This window comes from Prionailurus bengalensis, chromosome D1, assembly GCF_016509475.1.
Source record: "Prionailurus bengalensis isolate Pbe53 chromosome D1, Fcat_Pben_1.1_paternal_pri, whole genome shotgun sequence".
NCBI lineage: Eukaryota > Metazoa > Chordata > Mammalia > Carnivora > Felidae > Prionailurus > Prionailurus bengalensis.
The window spans coordinates 22,740,899-22,758,181 of record NC_057346.1 but is presented as its reverse complement, the minus strand read 5'-3'; the positions used below and the strand labels follow the sequence as shown (position 1 = coordinate 22,758,181).

General features: G+C 43.9%; 1 pseudogene; it reads right to left on the bottom strand.

The window, feature by feature from the left end:
- Positions 1-3,263: 3,263 nt before the first annotated feature.
- LOC122482525 lies at positions 3,264-4,270 on the bottom strand (annotated as a pseudogene).
- Positions 4,271-17,283: the final 13,013 nt, after the last annotated feature.

Below are 17,283 nucleotides of genomic sequence, written 5' to 3'. Positions count from 1 at the left end.
TTGTAGGACTTTGTATTGAAGACCACATATTCTGAAGGAGAATGCCATATTGCCTGAATTCGAATCTCACACTCTTACGAGCCCTAATGGCCTTAGGCAACCATTTAGCTTCTCTGTACCATGGCCACCTCCCACTTTATGTTGTGGATATGAAGATCGAGTTTATGGCTTGTAGGTACATTATTAAGCACAGGTGTTTGCAGTTTCTTATCAACTGTGTGGCAAGCGCTGGGCTGGTGATCTTATGCATCACCCCATAAACCTTCCAGTGCAATGAGATTATTATTATCTCTACTTTCTAGGTGAATAAATTGTGGGTCAGAGAGGTTAATTAACTTTGTAGAATGTGCAAAGCAGGTAAGTGACAGAGGCATCTGACTGCACTCATTCTACATTCCAGAAATGGGTTCCCGTAGGGATTGGCACCATGACCACCGGAACTGCGGCCCGATCCCGGTCTCCTCTCCTTCCCGCCGATGGCCTTGGTCTCCTAACTGTGGCCCAGGCCTCCCTTCCCTACTCTGCCCAGAACCACACCATCGGGCTCTGCCCTAACTCACCTCTGTGTCTCCTTGGCTGCGTGGCCCACTGAGGTAGGAGAGCCAAGTGGTGGAGGGTACATGCTTTGGCTTCCAACAGAACTAGGTAGGTAGAGGGCTCTGATGCTTGCTGGTCAAAAGACTCTGGACAAGACACCTCGCCACCCTGATTCTAAGCCTCTTCTTCTGTAAAATGGAAGCTATAAAGCTCCTTTGCATCGTCGTGTGACATTAAAAGAGATCGTATATTTAACGAGCCCCTGATACAGCGCCTGGAACATTGTAATTCCTCAATGGATGGAAGCTGTTGCTCTTCTGCCTACTAGCTGGGCATTTTATACGATTTATCTCCTTTAATTTGTAGGATGGTCCTATTTGCAGATGAGGGAACTGAAACAGAGACTAAGTCATTTACCCAATGTCACACAGTTATTATAGCACTGGGATAAGCTAAACTGTGTCTCCCTATCTCTCTGCCCCTCCCCTGCTCACACTCTGCCTTTCTGTCTCTCAAAAATAAATAAACATTAAAAAAGATTTTGATAAAGCCTGATTCTGGGGGCAGAGTGTGTAGTATCAACATTATACTGTAATGATTATAGTTCCATTTACTGCCCCACTACCAGATTTTTACTGTACTTAGAACTTGGATGGAGGAAACCATAATAGATTTTTTTATTTTAATTTTTTCACAAAGCAAAACCAATACCACTTATTTTCATTATTTTTTAACGTAACATTTATTTCACAACTCCTGTATAATGTGCCTTGTTTCAATTTAAAGAATCTTGGGAAGTATTTCAAATGTTAGCACATCATGCTGAATGTGATCTAGCTTAGAAATGCCAAAAGTCTAAACAATGTACAAAAATTGTTTAAATGTGCAAGGTGCATTTAGTCACAAATTACATTCAGTTTGAGGAAGTACCCCAAAGGTCATTAACATTTAAGAAACAGCTGAATAAAAAAGGAAAGAAAAGAAATAACTGAATAGCTTCTAACTTGGCTTACAGCAAAATGAAAATTACTACTTTTAGGGTTTTTTTCTATACAAGTCATCTAAAATTTAGATTCAGGGGCACCTGGGTGCCTCAGTGGGTTAAGAGCCTGACTTTTGATTTCGGCTCAGGTCATGATATCACAATTTGTGAGTTCAAGACCCAAGCGGGGCTCGTGCCGTCTGTGTGGAGGCTGCTTGGGATTCTCTCTCTCTCTGCCCCTCCCCCATTCATGCATATGTGTGTGTGTGTGTGTGTGTGTGTGCGCGCGCGCGCACGTGCATGTGCTCTCTCTCCCTCTGTGTCTCTCTCAAAATAAATAAAATCGAGTTAAAAAATTTAGATTCAAAATTTAAGTGCTGTCTTTTATTATGAATGGCAGTTTGATCACTAAATTTGTGTATATGTACCAGTTTAAGATACTTCATGCACAGTAGATATTTAGTGCCCTAAAACAATATTTAAGAAAGCTTGAGTCATTTAGTGGACGATTAAAGTTAACCAAAAAGTTAGATCTCCTATATGTTGATGTAGAATTGGGTATAAAGTCATTTTGGGTCAAATAAAATTATGTTGTAAATGTTTAATGACTGAGTCCACTCAGCCATTAAGACTTTTCTAAATATGTCACTCTATCTTCAGGCAAAAATTTCTATTATGAAGTTAAATGAAGTAAATACACAATTAATGTCTTGGTTTGCAAACCACAATTATTGTGATATTCATGCACGCCGCTTCCCAGACAGGTTGGCCCATGCTGATAACAATCAAATAAGGAGAATATATGGCAGTATTGCTTTCAATATACAGACACGGCTGTCCTCAATTAGGACAGGGAATGAACTGGTCTGCTTCCTGGATTCTGTGGAGTTACCAACCTCAGCCTCACTCTAAACGGCTTCTGCAAAATCGGGTTATTCACATTGCCTACACAAAACCCAGCCAGCTACAGTCCCCAACGCCACCTACATTTATGTATTTACTTTGTACTGCGTGTAATTAAAATTTGTGTTTTCATATTTTATTTCTCGGTTTCTTGGGAAGAGAAAGAAAGCTAAAGAAAAGAGATATCGCAGGAGGGTCAGACTGTAAAGTCACATTTCACACAGAACTAAGCCAAATAGCTTTTTAATTTAAAAGATACTATAATCAAAATGCTATATATATATATATATATATATAAAAGGAAACATAGTCTCCCTTAAATCTATATTATTCCATGATAGATTTCCATAGCTATCAGTATATAGATAGATAGATGATAGATCAATAAATAGAATGACAGGTGATAGATAGATAGATAGATAATAGATAGATGATAGATAGATGATAGATAGATAGATAGATAGATAGATGACACATGATAAATAGATGATAGATAGATAGATAGATAGATAGATAGATAGATAATAGATCGATGATAGATAGATGATATCACATCTATCACCTGCCCTAACACATAAATGATAGAGAGGGAGGTAGATAGATAGATAGACAAGAATAATAAAACTATCAGTGTATGTATATGTCTTCCCACAATCTGTTCAGTTATCCATTAAGTATGCTTTTAGAATCAAAATTTGTCATTACCATAGCAGGCTCAACATGGTACTCCATTAGAAATGGCTCCATGATTTGCACATTTGCTCATGATGACTATTTACAAAGATGTCTATATATGTTAGCAAGAAATAATCCTGATATCGAAAAGAGAATGCTCATTCACACCCCGAGATGGCTGCACGCTCTTCAAATATCTGCACCACGTTTCTCTGTGCCAGCTCTCCCATTACTACTGACAGCACACCTTCTTCGACTTCCTCCACATTCGTCTTGCTTCTGGGGGATGCATTCTTTCCTTTCTGCAACTTTGGGCAGAATTCCTTCATATTTCTTGGTGTCCTTATTGTCCTTTTATGTGCTGCTCAAAAGGGCTTTTTGTCTTAATGCTTTTCCCAGCACAGAAGACCCAGTTGTCTGTAAAACCAAGGTTAGTGATAGATGCTCTCCTCAATTCAGCGGCTTATCACTGAGTCTGGCTGCTCCGTCGTCGTATGTTTCGGTTAAGACTATTTTCCCATCTGGCATGGACTTCACAAACCCCATAAACGGGGCCACATCTTTTCCCCACGTGTCAAAATATTGGGTGCCTAATACTTCTTCTATTTTTCCCTCTACCGAGGCAACACTGGCTCCTCTCCTAACATTATCATAACACCACTCATTAGAACACCTTCTTCCAGGCAGATTTTGGGTCCCACCACATTGGCTGCTCTACTTACCATTTTTAAAATTTTTTTTTTCAACGTTTATTTATTTTTGGGACAGAGAGAGACAGAGCATGAACGGGGGAGGGGCAGTGAGAGAGGGAGACACAGAATCGGAAACAGGCTCCAGGCTCCGAGCCATCAGCCCAGAGCCCGACGCGGGGCTCGAACTCACGGACCGCGAGATCGTGACCTGGCTGAAGTCGGACGCTTAACCGACTGCGCCACCCAGGCGCCCCATCTACTTACCATTTTTAAAGGCAAACTGATTCTCAGGGCAAGCTTTTGACATCTCACAGTTATATCCGGAAGGGTCTGTAGATCATGCAGCCATGACCCATGCTGACCTTACAAAGAGATTTCCAAAACTTGCATCCATCTGTATTCCAAATACTTGAGAAGTAACATAACATGTGGTAACCATGCTGCGGCCGCTACCACCAACTTTGCATCCTGCCACCCTCATGGCTGGCACTTTTCATCAAATAAGTTCCAGCCTCCTCCCTGCCCGTCTGCCACACGTCCCTTCCTTCAGGTCTCTCAGCGGTCAGTTCCACCAGGAGACCACTGCCAGCATGGTCTCCTCCTCCTCTGCTTGCTCGGGGCTCAGCTGGCTTCCCCCCCACTCGGAGGGTGGCCTGGAAGAAGCCCAGCATGACTGATGTTCTGTGGGGGTGCTAATCAGTTATTCGGCACGGTATACAACGCCCCTAAGTTCATTAGAAGGATCTGTCAGATATGCTCGCAGGTCCTCTCTGTCGTGCTGGGTGTCCACATTTAGGTATTTAATCTAGGGGATGGGGGTGGGGGAGAGAGACAGAGAGGTGAAAATAAAATAAGAAGAAAAGAAAGGGGAACAGAGGAAAGGAATTAAATATGTAGATGACGCGGGCGCCTGGGTGGCTCAGTCAGTTAAGCATCTGACTCTTGATTTTGTCTCAGGTCTCCATCTCACTGTTCGTGGGTTCGAGCCCCATGTCGGGCTCACTGCTGTCAGCACAGAGTCCCCTTTGGATCCTCTGTCCCTCCTCCTCTCTCTGTCCCTCCCCCACTCATTCTCTCTTAAAAATAAACATTAAAAATATTTTTTAAAAACCCATGTTTAAGCAGCACTATCAACAATAGCCAAAGTATGGAAAGAGCCCAAGTGTCCATCGATGGATGAATGGCTAAAGAAGATGTGGGATATATATATACAATGGAGTATTACTCAGCAATCGAAAAGAATGAAATCTTGCCATTTGCAACTATGTGGATGGAACTGGAAGGTATTATGCTAAGCGAAATTAATCAGAGAAAGACAAATATATGACTTCACTCATATGAGAACTTTAAGAGACAAAACAGATGAACATAAGGGAAGGGAAACAAAAATAATATAAAAACAGGGAGGGGAACAAAACAGAAGAGACTCTTAAATATGGAGAACAAACAGAGGGTTCCTGGAGTGGTTGTGGGAAGGGGGATGGGCTAAATGGGTAAGGGGCATTAAGGAATCTACTCCTGAAATCATCGTTGCACTCTATACTAACTAATTTGGATGCAGATTTAAAAAAATAAAATTAATTTTAAAAATGTTTTTTTTAATATTTTAAAATTTAAAGTATGATTGATGTGTAAAAAGCTATGCATATTTAATGTAAACAACCCGATGACTCTGGGGATAAGTATATACCTGAGAAAACCCGTTGAGAAAACGGGTACAACTCGTTGTACCAGCAAGGCCATGCACATATCCATTGCCTCTCAAAATTCCCTCCCATCTCCAATATTATTATTTGTATTATTATTATTTATTTCATTTTGTGGCAAGAATACTTAACATAAGATCTACTCTCGGCAAATCTTAAGTATGTAATACAGTACTGTTATCTATAGGCTCTTGCTGTACAGTAGATTCCAGAACTTATTTATCTTATATAACTAAAACTTTGTTCTCCTATCTGTTTAGGATGTCAACGAGTCCGTCTGTCCATGACCCTCCTCCCATGCCCTGGTGACCGGCATTCTATTCTCCGCTTCCATTAGTTTGACTATTGTAGGTTCCACATATAAGTGAGATCACACAGTATTTTTCTTTCTGTGTCTGGCTTATTTCACTTAACCTAATGCCCTCCAGGTCCACCTTGTTGTCACAAATGGCAGGATTTCCTTCTTGTTTAAGGTTGAATTAATACTCTGTTGTATATATTCACCACATTTTCTTTATTCATTCATCTGCTGGACATTTAGCTTGTTTCCCATGTCTTAACTATTGTAAATAATGCTGCAATGAACACAGACACACAGATATCGCTATGCAAGAGTGATTTTAATTCTTTTGGATAAATACCTGGAAGTGAAATGACTGGATCAGATGGTTTTTCTATTTTTAATTTATGGGGAAACCTCCATACTCTTCTCCATAGTGGCTGCACTCCCACCAACAGGGCGCGAGGGTTCCCTTTTCTCCGCATCCTGGCCAACACCTGTTTTCTTTTCTTGTTTAAACAATAGCCAACCTGGTAAGTGTAAGGCGATATCTGAGTGGTTTTGATTTGTATTTTCCTGATGATTCGTGATGTTGAGCACCTTCTCACATGCGTGTTGGCCTTTTGCATGTCTTCTTGGGACAAATGTCTGCTCAGATCCATAATCCCATTCCATTACAGTATCAAATGAAAATCCAGGATCTTATCATCTAAATCAGGTCCTGGGGTGGGTGAGGCTGCCGGGTGTGGTGCCTTCGGTCAGATGAATCAATAGGCATATATCCGCTCTCCACGCACCTCACATAAAAGAGCGGGAAACAGGGGCGCCTGGGTGGCGCAGTCGGTTAAGCGTCCGACTTCAGCCAGGTCACGATCTCGCGGTCCGTGAGTTCAAGCCCCGCGTCAGGCTCTGGGCTGATGGCTCGGAGCCTGGAGCCTGTTTCCGATTCTGTGTCTCCCTCTCTCTGCCCCTCCCCCGTTCCTGCTCTGTCTCTCTCTGTCCCAAAAATAAATAAACGTTGAAAAAAAAAATTAAAAAAAAAAAAAGAGCGGGAAACAGTAACTGTAATAAATACCTCCATTCAAAAGGAGAGAATGTAAGGCACTTAACAGTCACTGGTCTGTGAAAATTCAGCCCTACTGTGGCCCAGAGAAACAGGAATGTTGAGGCCCTTACCCCAAGAATACCCACAGTAAAGAACAGATTGATAGGGGCAGCATCCTTAAGCCATTTCCCATTCACCGCTTTCTACACAGAACAGAGAAGGGCCCAGTGCAGTAACTTTCTCATTCTCATAACTTCCTCAGCTGATCCATGGAACAAGCACCAATGGAGTCCAGTGGCCCCTGAGGTGGCCGATGCTTGAGCATTTGTTGTTGATCCCAACTTTGCAGTCCCTTCATGATGCTCTTGGCCATGGGCATTGGCCACTAGGACAGGAGAAGGTGGAGGGGCATGGTGACCTGGGAAACTCCAAGAGTGCTCTCTGAGATGGGCTGGAAGTCACAGATTTCTTCATCACCTCTCTTCTTTAGCTCAGAAAAACCCTGGAGATAGTTGTCTCCACAGCCCTGGAGCCATCTGATTTCTGGGTTGATCCCCCACCTGAGAGGAAGAAGTTACCTTGTTCTGATGCTCGTTGCCCATGTGCCTCAGGCTTCCTCTTGGCAGTTCTCCTCTTCTCCCACATCTAGCCTAGATTGCTGTAGGCTGTCCCAGGGGTAATCTCCCCACAAGCTAGTTTATCATGGAGGGTCCATCTTGTGCATTGGTCACTGGAAATGGGTTGGGCTGGGACAGTGAGAGAAATAGTTCAGAAATCTGTGTATTGAAGCAACTCTCAAATTAGCCAGAAGGCAAATCATCATACAGAAAACAAGAGCTCTGTACACACTAAGATCTTCCAGCACAAACAATGGAGCCGAGGTGGCTCTCTTAGCGAGGTCGGAGTGAGGTGGGCATTGAAGAGAGAAGATGGGAAAAGTATTGCAGGGGAGGATTGATGCCCCCAGAGACTGCAGAAGCCTGGACATAAGGACAACCAGGATATACCTTGCTTTTTCCCTGAGGACGTCCCTTCTGTTTAGTGACATGTGCATCGCATACCCGGGAGCTTCTGGGATCAGACCAGTTTATTTCTGCTCTCAGATCTGCTGTGGGACTTAGGGGTGTAACGCTATCTCAGTCCTACCTTTACTAACAGAATGATGATTCGGCGATTTCCACAATGTGCCAGGCAAATGTAAGAGATTTTTCACAGCAATGTTGATCCAACACATTCTCAGACTGCTCTCAGGGGTGGGCTGACAGTCTTTTTCCCTCTTCTTTTTCTAGTTCTTCTAGTGCATTCTGTGCCAATAACTCACATAAGAAAAACCAGACAGCCTACGGCAGCACACACCTACGTCCTGAAAGCACTCAGTTTCCTTCATCCGATAAACAATACCTAAGAATTCATCCTTTCCTGGGCTCTCGGAGCCTCCTTTTTTTAATTTGGGTATAGTTAACACACACTGTTACATTAGGTTCAGGTGTGCAACATGGTGATTCAACAAGTTTATGCTATGCTCACGATAAGTGTAGCTACCCTCTGTCACCACACAACACTAGTAGAGTACCATTGGTGGGGCGCCTGGGTGGCTCCGTCGGTTAAGCGGTGGACTTCAGCTCAGGTCATAATCTCACCGTTCGTGAGTTCGAGCCCTGTGTCGGGCTCTGTGCTGACACCTCAGAGCCTGGAGCCTGCTTCAGACTGTGTGTCTCTGGCTCTCTCTGCCCCTCCCCCACTCATGCTCTGTCTCTGTCTCTGTCTCTCCATACCGAATAAAAGTTAAAAAAAATTTTTTTTAGAATACCACTGGCTATTTTCCCGGCACTGTGCTTTTTATCTCCGTGACTTATTCATTCCATAACTGGAAGCCTGTACCTCACACAGGAAAGGAATATGCTGATTAACATCCATTTAGCGTGTACTTGTTATTGCCATTGGGTCTGTAGTCGAGACAATTTGGGGTATGTTCATGAGGAATACGAGGTAACAGGTATACAGGATATAAACATAGAAAATGGGAACAGGATACAGATTTGCATCTACTGTGCTGTGGTGGTTACGAGCGTAGGCTCTGTCCTCATACAGCCTGGATTTAAATCCCAAGGATACATATGTTAGCTGTCTGAGCTTGAGCAAGTCTCTGTAGCATTTTGCTTAATGACCTCATATATAAAATGGGCGTAAAGTAAGGGTTTGTCTCCGAGCTCTGATGAAATTCAAATGTGACTATCCAGGCAGGGTGTTTAGAGCCGTGCCTGGTTGTACATATAGTAATGTTCTGTGATCATTATTGGAGGAACAGCTCAGCGGAAGATTAAAGTCCAGTGGCATAGAGGATGGGACAGTGAGGTAGTAGAGAACAAAGCCATGAAAATAGAATAGACTTTCACTCTAATTTGGTTCGTTAATCATCTAATGTTGATTTGGCATCTACTTTGTGAACACGATGCTGGGCAATGAATAGTGTGGTTATACCTGGAGATTGAACCAGGGGGCTCATGTATAATTTAGGAAAGTGGACGTAGAAAAAAAAATCTATCATATGTACTGATCGAGGAATGGAGAGACTATTCTGGGAGCTCAGAAGGCAGAGTTCCTTTGTCTGAAAGATCAGTTGAAGAATCATGGAGAGAAGAATGAAAAGTAATCTTGAAGATGGAATAGAAACTACCAGGCAGGGAGGAAAGGAAAGGTATTTGAAGCGTAGGACTGCATGTGCTAAAGCACTGAGGCACAGAAGAGGATAGTAAATCCAGAAGAGACAAATAGACACCTAGCAGTGCAGACTAGATGAGAAGGCTACAGGAAGCGCAATAAAATGAGGCTGCTGACTTATGCTAAGGTCAGTTCCTGAAATGTTGGGGACTGCACCTGTCCCTTCCTGCTCTGTTTTCTCTTTCACCACGTCCTCCCCATTTATACACCGCACTAGGGTATTCCCCTCATGGGAAGCATGTCTCTATAGATGGTATGGTATTCCTCGCTCAGACATTTTCTCCTCTGCACTGTTATATTATGTGCTAGACTCACCGCAGAAGCCCTATGGTTGTATAATGGTTCTTGTGTTTCTCAGGAGGAAAATGTGTTTGGGCAGGAACAGGAATGGTTCAAGGTCACATCCAGTGGGGAGGCCATCTCCTCCATCCAGTGGAGGCCATCCAGTGGGGAGGTCCAAAACTAGGACCTTCACTCTCTCAAAGCTCACCTCAGTCATGAAAGTTGTTTGGTCATGTAGTGTCTTTGGCAGGCAGTTGGAAGGAGAGCTTCCGTGCAGAACTCTACTGGATAGACAGCTGTTGGTTGTCCTGACAAGGATCCACTCCTTTCCCCCTTTCAAGAGCCCTAGATTTCTATTGGAGAACCACATGATTTCAGGGAGGCCAAGTCCACCCTGGTCCCCTGGGATGGTGCAGAAACTGAGACTCAGTCAATAATCGGGGTTTGGCGAAAAAACTTGGGTTTTTTTTTCTAATTTTTTTTTACATTTATTTATTTTTGAGAGACAGACAGACAGACAGCATGTGAGCAGGGGAGGGACAGAGAGAGGGAGACACAGAATCGGAAGCAGGCTTCAGGCTGTCAGCACAGAGCCCGATGCGGGGCTTGAACGCACGAACCGTGACATCATGACCTGAGCTGAAGACAGATGCTTAACTGACTGAGCCACCCAAGCGCCCCAAGGACTTGTTTTGAGTGGGCATGTGACCTAATCTTGTCTTATGCAAGTAAATGTCAGGAATTTGGAAGAAAATTGTGGCACCAATGAAGTCTCTCTCTGGATGATGTGTATATATCTGAGACCTGGCGCTAATGCAGCCATTTTGAAACCAAGAATGTAAACAGCAAGAGAATTAATCCTCCCCAAGAAAAAAAGGCAGTATGAGAGAACCCCAGAGAAATGAAACCAGAGCTCCTAGATTTGACCAACTCTGGAAAAACATCCTTTTGATTTCCAGTGTGGTCAGCCAATCAATTACCTAGATGTCTTAGTCAGCTTGCGGTGGGACTTCTATGACATCTAATCTCGAAAACGATCTGATGATGTAGTTGAATTACACAAATTTTAATAAAAAAGATAAATTTTTTATTCCTATTTAGGGATTGCTATTTAAAAGCAGTGAGCAGGGCACCTGGGTGACTCAGTTGGTTAAGTGTCCTACTTTGGGTCAGGTCATGATCTCTCAGTTTGTGGGTTTGAGTCCCGTATGGGGCTCTGTGCCAGCTCAGAGCCTGGAGCCAACTTCGGATTCTGTGTCTCCCTCTCTCTGCCCCTTCCCTGCTCATGCTTGGTCTATCTCTCTCAAAAATAAATAAACATTAAAAAAATAAAATAACATAAAATAAAGTAAAGTAAAATAAAATAAAATAAAGTAAAATAAAATAAAAATTTTAAAAGCAGTGAGCTGCATTCCTAGTAGCTTCCTGGATTCTTAGTTTCCCATCTTCAAAACCTGTTGTTCTCTTTTTGTTCCAAATAATACACACGCAGTGATAAAATATCACAAATTTAACAATACCCTATTTAAGCATGACAATATTAATCAGAAGAATATTTGTTACAATTGGGATATTTTTCCTCTTTATGCTATGGCACAGAATAATACAAACCACATTAAAAATATACAAAAACATGAAATCTGAAGAATCTCTTTTAAAGAAGGATTCAGCCTTTAGAAAAGGGTAAATCTAAAGTAAATCACTGGAGATTTGAAGATTTACAACAATCTATTTTTTTTTATACGGACAGTCTTATGGTTGCATTTTAATTTCTCAATGACTTTACAAAATAACAGATATTTATAACCTCAGTAATACACTAATCTAACCCCTTTCAGAATCAATGGAAGATAGGGTATTATGTCCAGAATTATAGAATAGTATTTAAGTTAATATTTAAAAAGTAGTAGAAAATACTCAGAATGATAAAATAATATCATAGGTATATATAATATTTACTCAGAATTATAAAATGATCTCAAAGGAATATATAATATTTCAATATTTTCTAGATTTCAAATATAGCAGATACATAAAAAGTAAAAGTCAGTCCATATAAAGAAAGGAAAAGAATGTCAAATCAATAAAATGTGCAGATAAGCTCTAGGAGCCCACAAGATCAGTTCATTAAAGTCATCAGCTACTTTAATTATAACAAATTTTAGCTGTGAACCCATAGTCATGTTATCTGCTTTCCTTCCCAGATATACAGAATTATGGTAAATTATAAATTTGGGATATTTTGGTCTTAGAACAAAAATATGAATTTTTAGGGGCACCTGGGTGGCTCAGTCAGTTAAGCATCCTACTTTGGCTCAGGTCAGGATCTCATGGTTTGTGGGTTCAAGCCCCACGTCAGGTTCTGTGCTGACAGCTCAGAGCCTGGAGCCTGCTTCCGATTCTGTGTCTCCCTCTCTCTCTGCACCATCCCCACTTGGACTCAGGCTCTCGTCTCTCTCTTTCTCTCTCTCTCTCTCTCTCTCTCTCAAAAATAAAAAAAATATTAAAAATTTTTTAATATGAATTTCTACATGGATTAAGGTGGTTCCAAACTTGTACCTCAAATTTTGCATCATTAGGAAACTGTACTATTGCTGCAGAAATAAAATCTGTCATTGCCTAAAAATGTATAAAATTCGCTATTCTTATAAAAGATACTATTCCACTTTCTCAGTTGCTCCCAAGCTCCTTGGAAAAGTGGCTGATACTCCCTATGTCCTCCTGTAATGGTCCCTTCATTCCTCAACCCTCCTTAATGTGGCCTCTGTGCCACTTCTCCATTCAACCTGCTCTGCCAGTGACCTGCAAGTTGTCACAGAAAACAGATAGCACCGCCCTTCTGTCCTGGTTCCCCACCTGCCTCTGTGGCCTTCCCCCACTTTCTCTCCCATGGTCTCCCATGGCTGTGATTCACCCAGCCCCACCCCCACTCGCCTGCCTGGACAACCTCTGGGAGTCTCTGAACTTGAGCCATCAGTAGGTTGAGAGAATGTGCATAACACCTAAAGCTGGTGATCCCATCTGCCTCGGGCCTTGGCACCTTCATGCACTTTGAGGCTTCTCTGTCAATCTGCCAGTTGGACACATTTTCCTGAGTTTTCCATGAACCCCTCCAACTCCTGATGTGCAAAATGGAGCCCATCACCTGTCTGGGCACCTGGCAGTCGCTCCTGAGTTGTGGGATTAGAAACCAGGCAGCGGGTCAGACAGAGAAGCACAGTGATTGTGCGGGAGGAGGAGATGCGAGGTGAGGAGAGCAGGTGATTCACAAGTGAAATGGCGCAAGGGTGAACCCACCCTGCCTGGTGTTGGGGGGCAGGCACCGGTGGGCGGGAGAGGAGTGAAGAGAGAAACCGGGCGGAGACAGGAGGATGTTTTGCACTCCTCAGGAGCACTTGCAGAGGGAGAGAGGACCAGAGAGGCCAAGGATGGGGAAGGGGGAGCGGACACCTATACCGACAAAGGCAGAACAGTTAGCGAGGCTTCCATTCCTGTCCTTTTCCTTGGTATCTATTACAGAAATCTTGACCTTTACAGCAAAAGCTCGAAATCTTCAGGACTCCAAAATGGAAACTTGAAGGTAAACAATGATCAAAGCAGTCCAGTTGAGTGTGATTGTAGCTCCATCCATCTGGAAGAGAAGGACGTTCATACTCAGGGTCAGACAGCAAAAGTTGGAGCTCAGAACAAGAGGACTTTCCCAACCATGCCAAGCCGGACCTCCAGACTTGGGACACACCCACCTCCCAGAAAGATCCCCTCAGAGTGGAGGACCCCTATGCAGTATCAGGAGGCAGGCACCAGCTCAAGCCCGTGGAGCCTCACTCAACAGCATTACCTCTCTCAGTGAAAATGAAGAAATCTCTGGTTCTGCATCCAGGACCTTGTTCCATGGTACAATTGGCCTTGCCCCTCAAACAATGACCTCTCTTAAAATTGTTGCAGACCATACATAATGTGGCTGGAGCTATGGAAAGAGACATGAAGGCTAATCCCAGGGTTGAGTGGAGCGAGACTAAAGTGTGCTAGGACACTGCTAGGGCCAAGGAGTTCAAGGGGAAACCATGACCCTAAACACCTCCTCTAATATACTCTTAAAGCTTGGAAACATTCCCCCATTGGATCACGTCCATTAATTCTTTAAGGATATGGGCCTTTGGCCCAGGGATCTTGATTCCATTAAAAATAAAGTGAAAGGTATCCCCTTAGTTATGATGTCATTATGCAGAACACAGTGAGAGCATCTACATACAGCTGCCTGAGACCAGGAGCCCATTAGAAAATGGTAAGATATAAGGACTGTGGAAGCTCTAAGGTCGGGATGTGGTCTCACAAAATTTCCTATTATACCTCCCCTAAAAGTCATCTAATGGCCAAACATATCTAAGTGGCAACAGTGCACTTGTTCTGGCAAAACCGGTTCAACATAAGCCTTCAATGACCTGCTTCTGTTAGAACACTACCCTAGGCTGCATCTTCATAGAAAGTCTTGAGTTACCATTGGCTCTTCCATCCCAGCCAGACCCAAAGCCAGAAAGTGACAAGAGCCTCGGCCCCAGTCAGCCCCAAGGGAGTGACTGCCCCACTCTGAGACCTTAGGAAGGGACCTGAGGCTGTTTCCCTGGGAGGAGTCAGAGTAGGGACAGTGCACAGAGACCTTGAACCCTTCGTGGGTGGATCATCCCAGAACCTGACCCTTAACCTCGTTCTCTCCCAGCCAGGTCAGATCACCATGCCGGCACGGCTCCCCAGCCTACCTGCACATCCTCACCCCCTGCCCAGCCAGCCCAGGGCCTCACCCACGCCCTGGAAGAACACGAAAGGGGAGACCACCAGCAGCAGGAGCAGGAGCACGAACTTGCCCATCTAGTCTGGGACGGTAGGAAGATGCACAGAGTGACCGAAGCAGGGGAGCAGTGTGCCCAGAAAGGGCTGGGACAGGCTGCTCTAGCGTGTGCTGAGAGAAGGGTGGAGAATCTGGGCCGAGCTGCTCCCAGGCTGTGGGCAGAAGCTTCCTTTTTCACCCCTGCCAGCGGGCGTTCCTCCACCGCCCATGCCCGGAAAACGTTCCCACACTCTAGCCCCATTGGATACTTCCAGGGGGCAAAGGATGGCCCACGTGCCCCTCCTGTTTCCTTGGGACTGCCTCCTGCTGAGAGGGGGACATCCCTTGGCCAGACCTGCTGGCCCCTCAACAGTCCCTGACCCTTCACTCTCTGGACATCCCACCGTGCCCGGTCCAAGACAGGGGCTTCTAATGTGGTCAGGGGTTTGCTAAAAGGCTCCTTTCCTCTAGTCCCATGTCCCCTGTGACCACCTCCCCACCAGTGCCATGGCCCAAGCCAGTCCCCAACCTGGCTGACACCCTGCTCCAGGTCTCAGGATGTGTCCATCATGGGTATGGGCCGTACCTTCTGCTTCCCTTCCCCTCCCTATGTCTGTGCTCATCGTTAGGACTGGGGCCCTCTGCTAAATAAAAATTATTCATGACATTTGTTAAAGATAGTAAGGTAGACTTTATCCAAGGGGAAAACTGTAACGTGGTTTTGTCGTAGGGGATAGAGATATGACTCTGCTCTGAATACAAGATCAAGTGGAGACTTATAGCCAAGAAGGAGGGTACAGTCAGTAATGCAAAATCCCTAAGAGGACACATCAGGTCTCTAAGAATTTTTGCTAGGTTGACCAAACAGGAGTCCTGCTGAAGGCAGGACAGGGTGATATAAGGAGGGTTAGGGACGGGACATTTAATCAGATATCAAAGGGTAGGGTTTTTACTAAACTGATCCAGCAAGACTTCTTGCAAAAACTGGACATAACATGCCAAGATGGGACCCAAAGTCAGGACCTAGTCAGAACAAGTACTCGGGGGGGGGGGGGGCTTCCCTCAGGTTTGGCTAAAGTAGAGAGCTTTTGTGACCTCTCAGTACTAAATCAGTGCTGGCAATGTGAGAATAGTTATAATAACAAGCATTTAGAATTTTCCAGAAGCCAGGATCTACATCTGCCTGGTACCATGCAATACATGATGTAAGACCTGTCTTCAGCCTCTCATAAACATGTAAAATGTATAGCAAAGACCCTCCAAATGACAAATAGAAGCCTTGTGGATAGATAGTGGTGAGGTTATTTTACAAAGAGTAAAATAATTCCTACTATATTCCACTGTCTTATTTTTCTAGCCCCTAACAACAGGGACCATGTTCACCAAGATGAATGTACTTCAGATCGAGACTCTCACGTACTGCTCCAGGACATGGCCAAAAGGCTTGGAATTTTACAAACATTCTTCATGTTTGTTTTGAGGGTACAGTATACTTTTTTTTTTATTTCTCTCTCATTTTTTTTTACAATATACTCTTCTGGTTTTTTAATTCTAATTGTCTACTTACGTCCGCTGACGTGTCTTCAGCTCACTCATCATGCCTGATAAAAATAGCCAGCGCTCCACCAGAATATTCACGCTTGGAGATCCAGCCAAGGGAACGAGAGAGACCATGGAGCAAGATCCCAATATGCAGGGTGGGCGTTAAAGAAAATGTCCCAGGGAGCAGTGACACCCTCTTTTCCCTCTTTCCTTTTCTATCTAGACATCCCATTCCCAGAAGAGACCTTGACAGTCATGTTCTCCAGCAAAACCAATGCACAGGACAGAGCAGGCACTCAGTAAGTATTTCTGGCTAAACAAAAATGATAGAGCAAATGAATGAATACATGGGTAACTGCCAGCCCAGAAAGCAGCTGCAGGATAGAAAAGGCTGAGAATCCAACTCCCCAAAGACCAAGAGTCTGGCTGCCTCCCACACTTTGAGAGCAGAGCTATAATCCGTGAGAACTCCCCTTCACCACACTCCCCAAACTGAGTCACTTTGCTGAGTAACCCAAGGTCCTCGTATGCTAGCGTGCCTCTCTAACAGTGGCAGTGGAATTCTGGGGGTGCTCACAGTTCCCCAAATTGGACACAGCCCCCTTCATCATTGCACAAGAAAAAGGGGTGAGGGAGGAGTACAAAATAGGAGGGGGGCAGGATATAAACAAAATACTGGAGCCGTCAAAGAGCAACTTTGTTTCCATAGCATTATTTTTTTTTAATATGAAATGTATTGTCAAATTGGTTTCCATACAACACCCAATGCTCATCCCAACAGGTGTCCTCCTCAATGCCCATCACCCACCCTCCTCTTCCTCCCACCGCCCTTCAACCCTCAGTTTGTTGTCAGTTTTTAAGAGTCTCTTATGCTTTGGCTCCCTCCCTCTCTAACCTTTTTTTTTTCCTTTCCCTCCCCCATGGTCTTCTGTTAAGTTTCTCAGGATCCACATAAGAGTGAAAACATATGGTATCTGTCTTTCTCTGTATGACTTATTTCACTTAGCATAGAAATTGTGGGTTACATACACCGTAGCATTATTTTACTGAAGATATACCATTCTGTGCAAACTTGAAGAGTGTAACAACAACA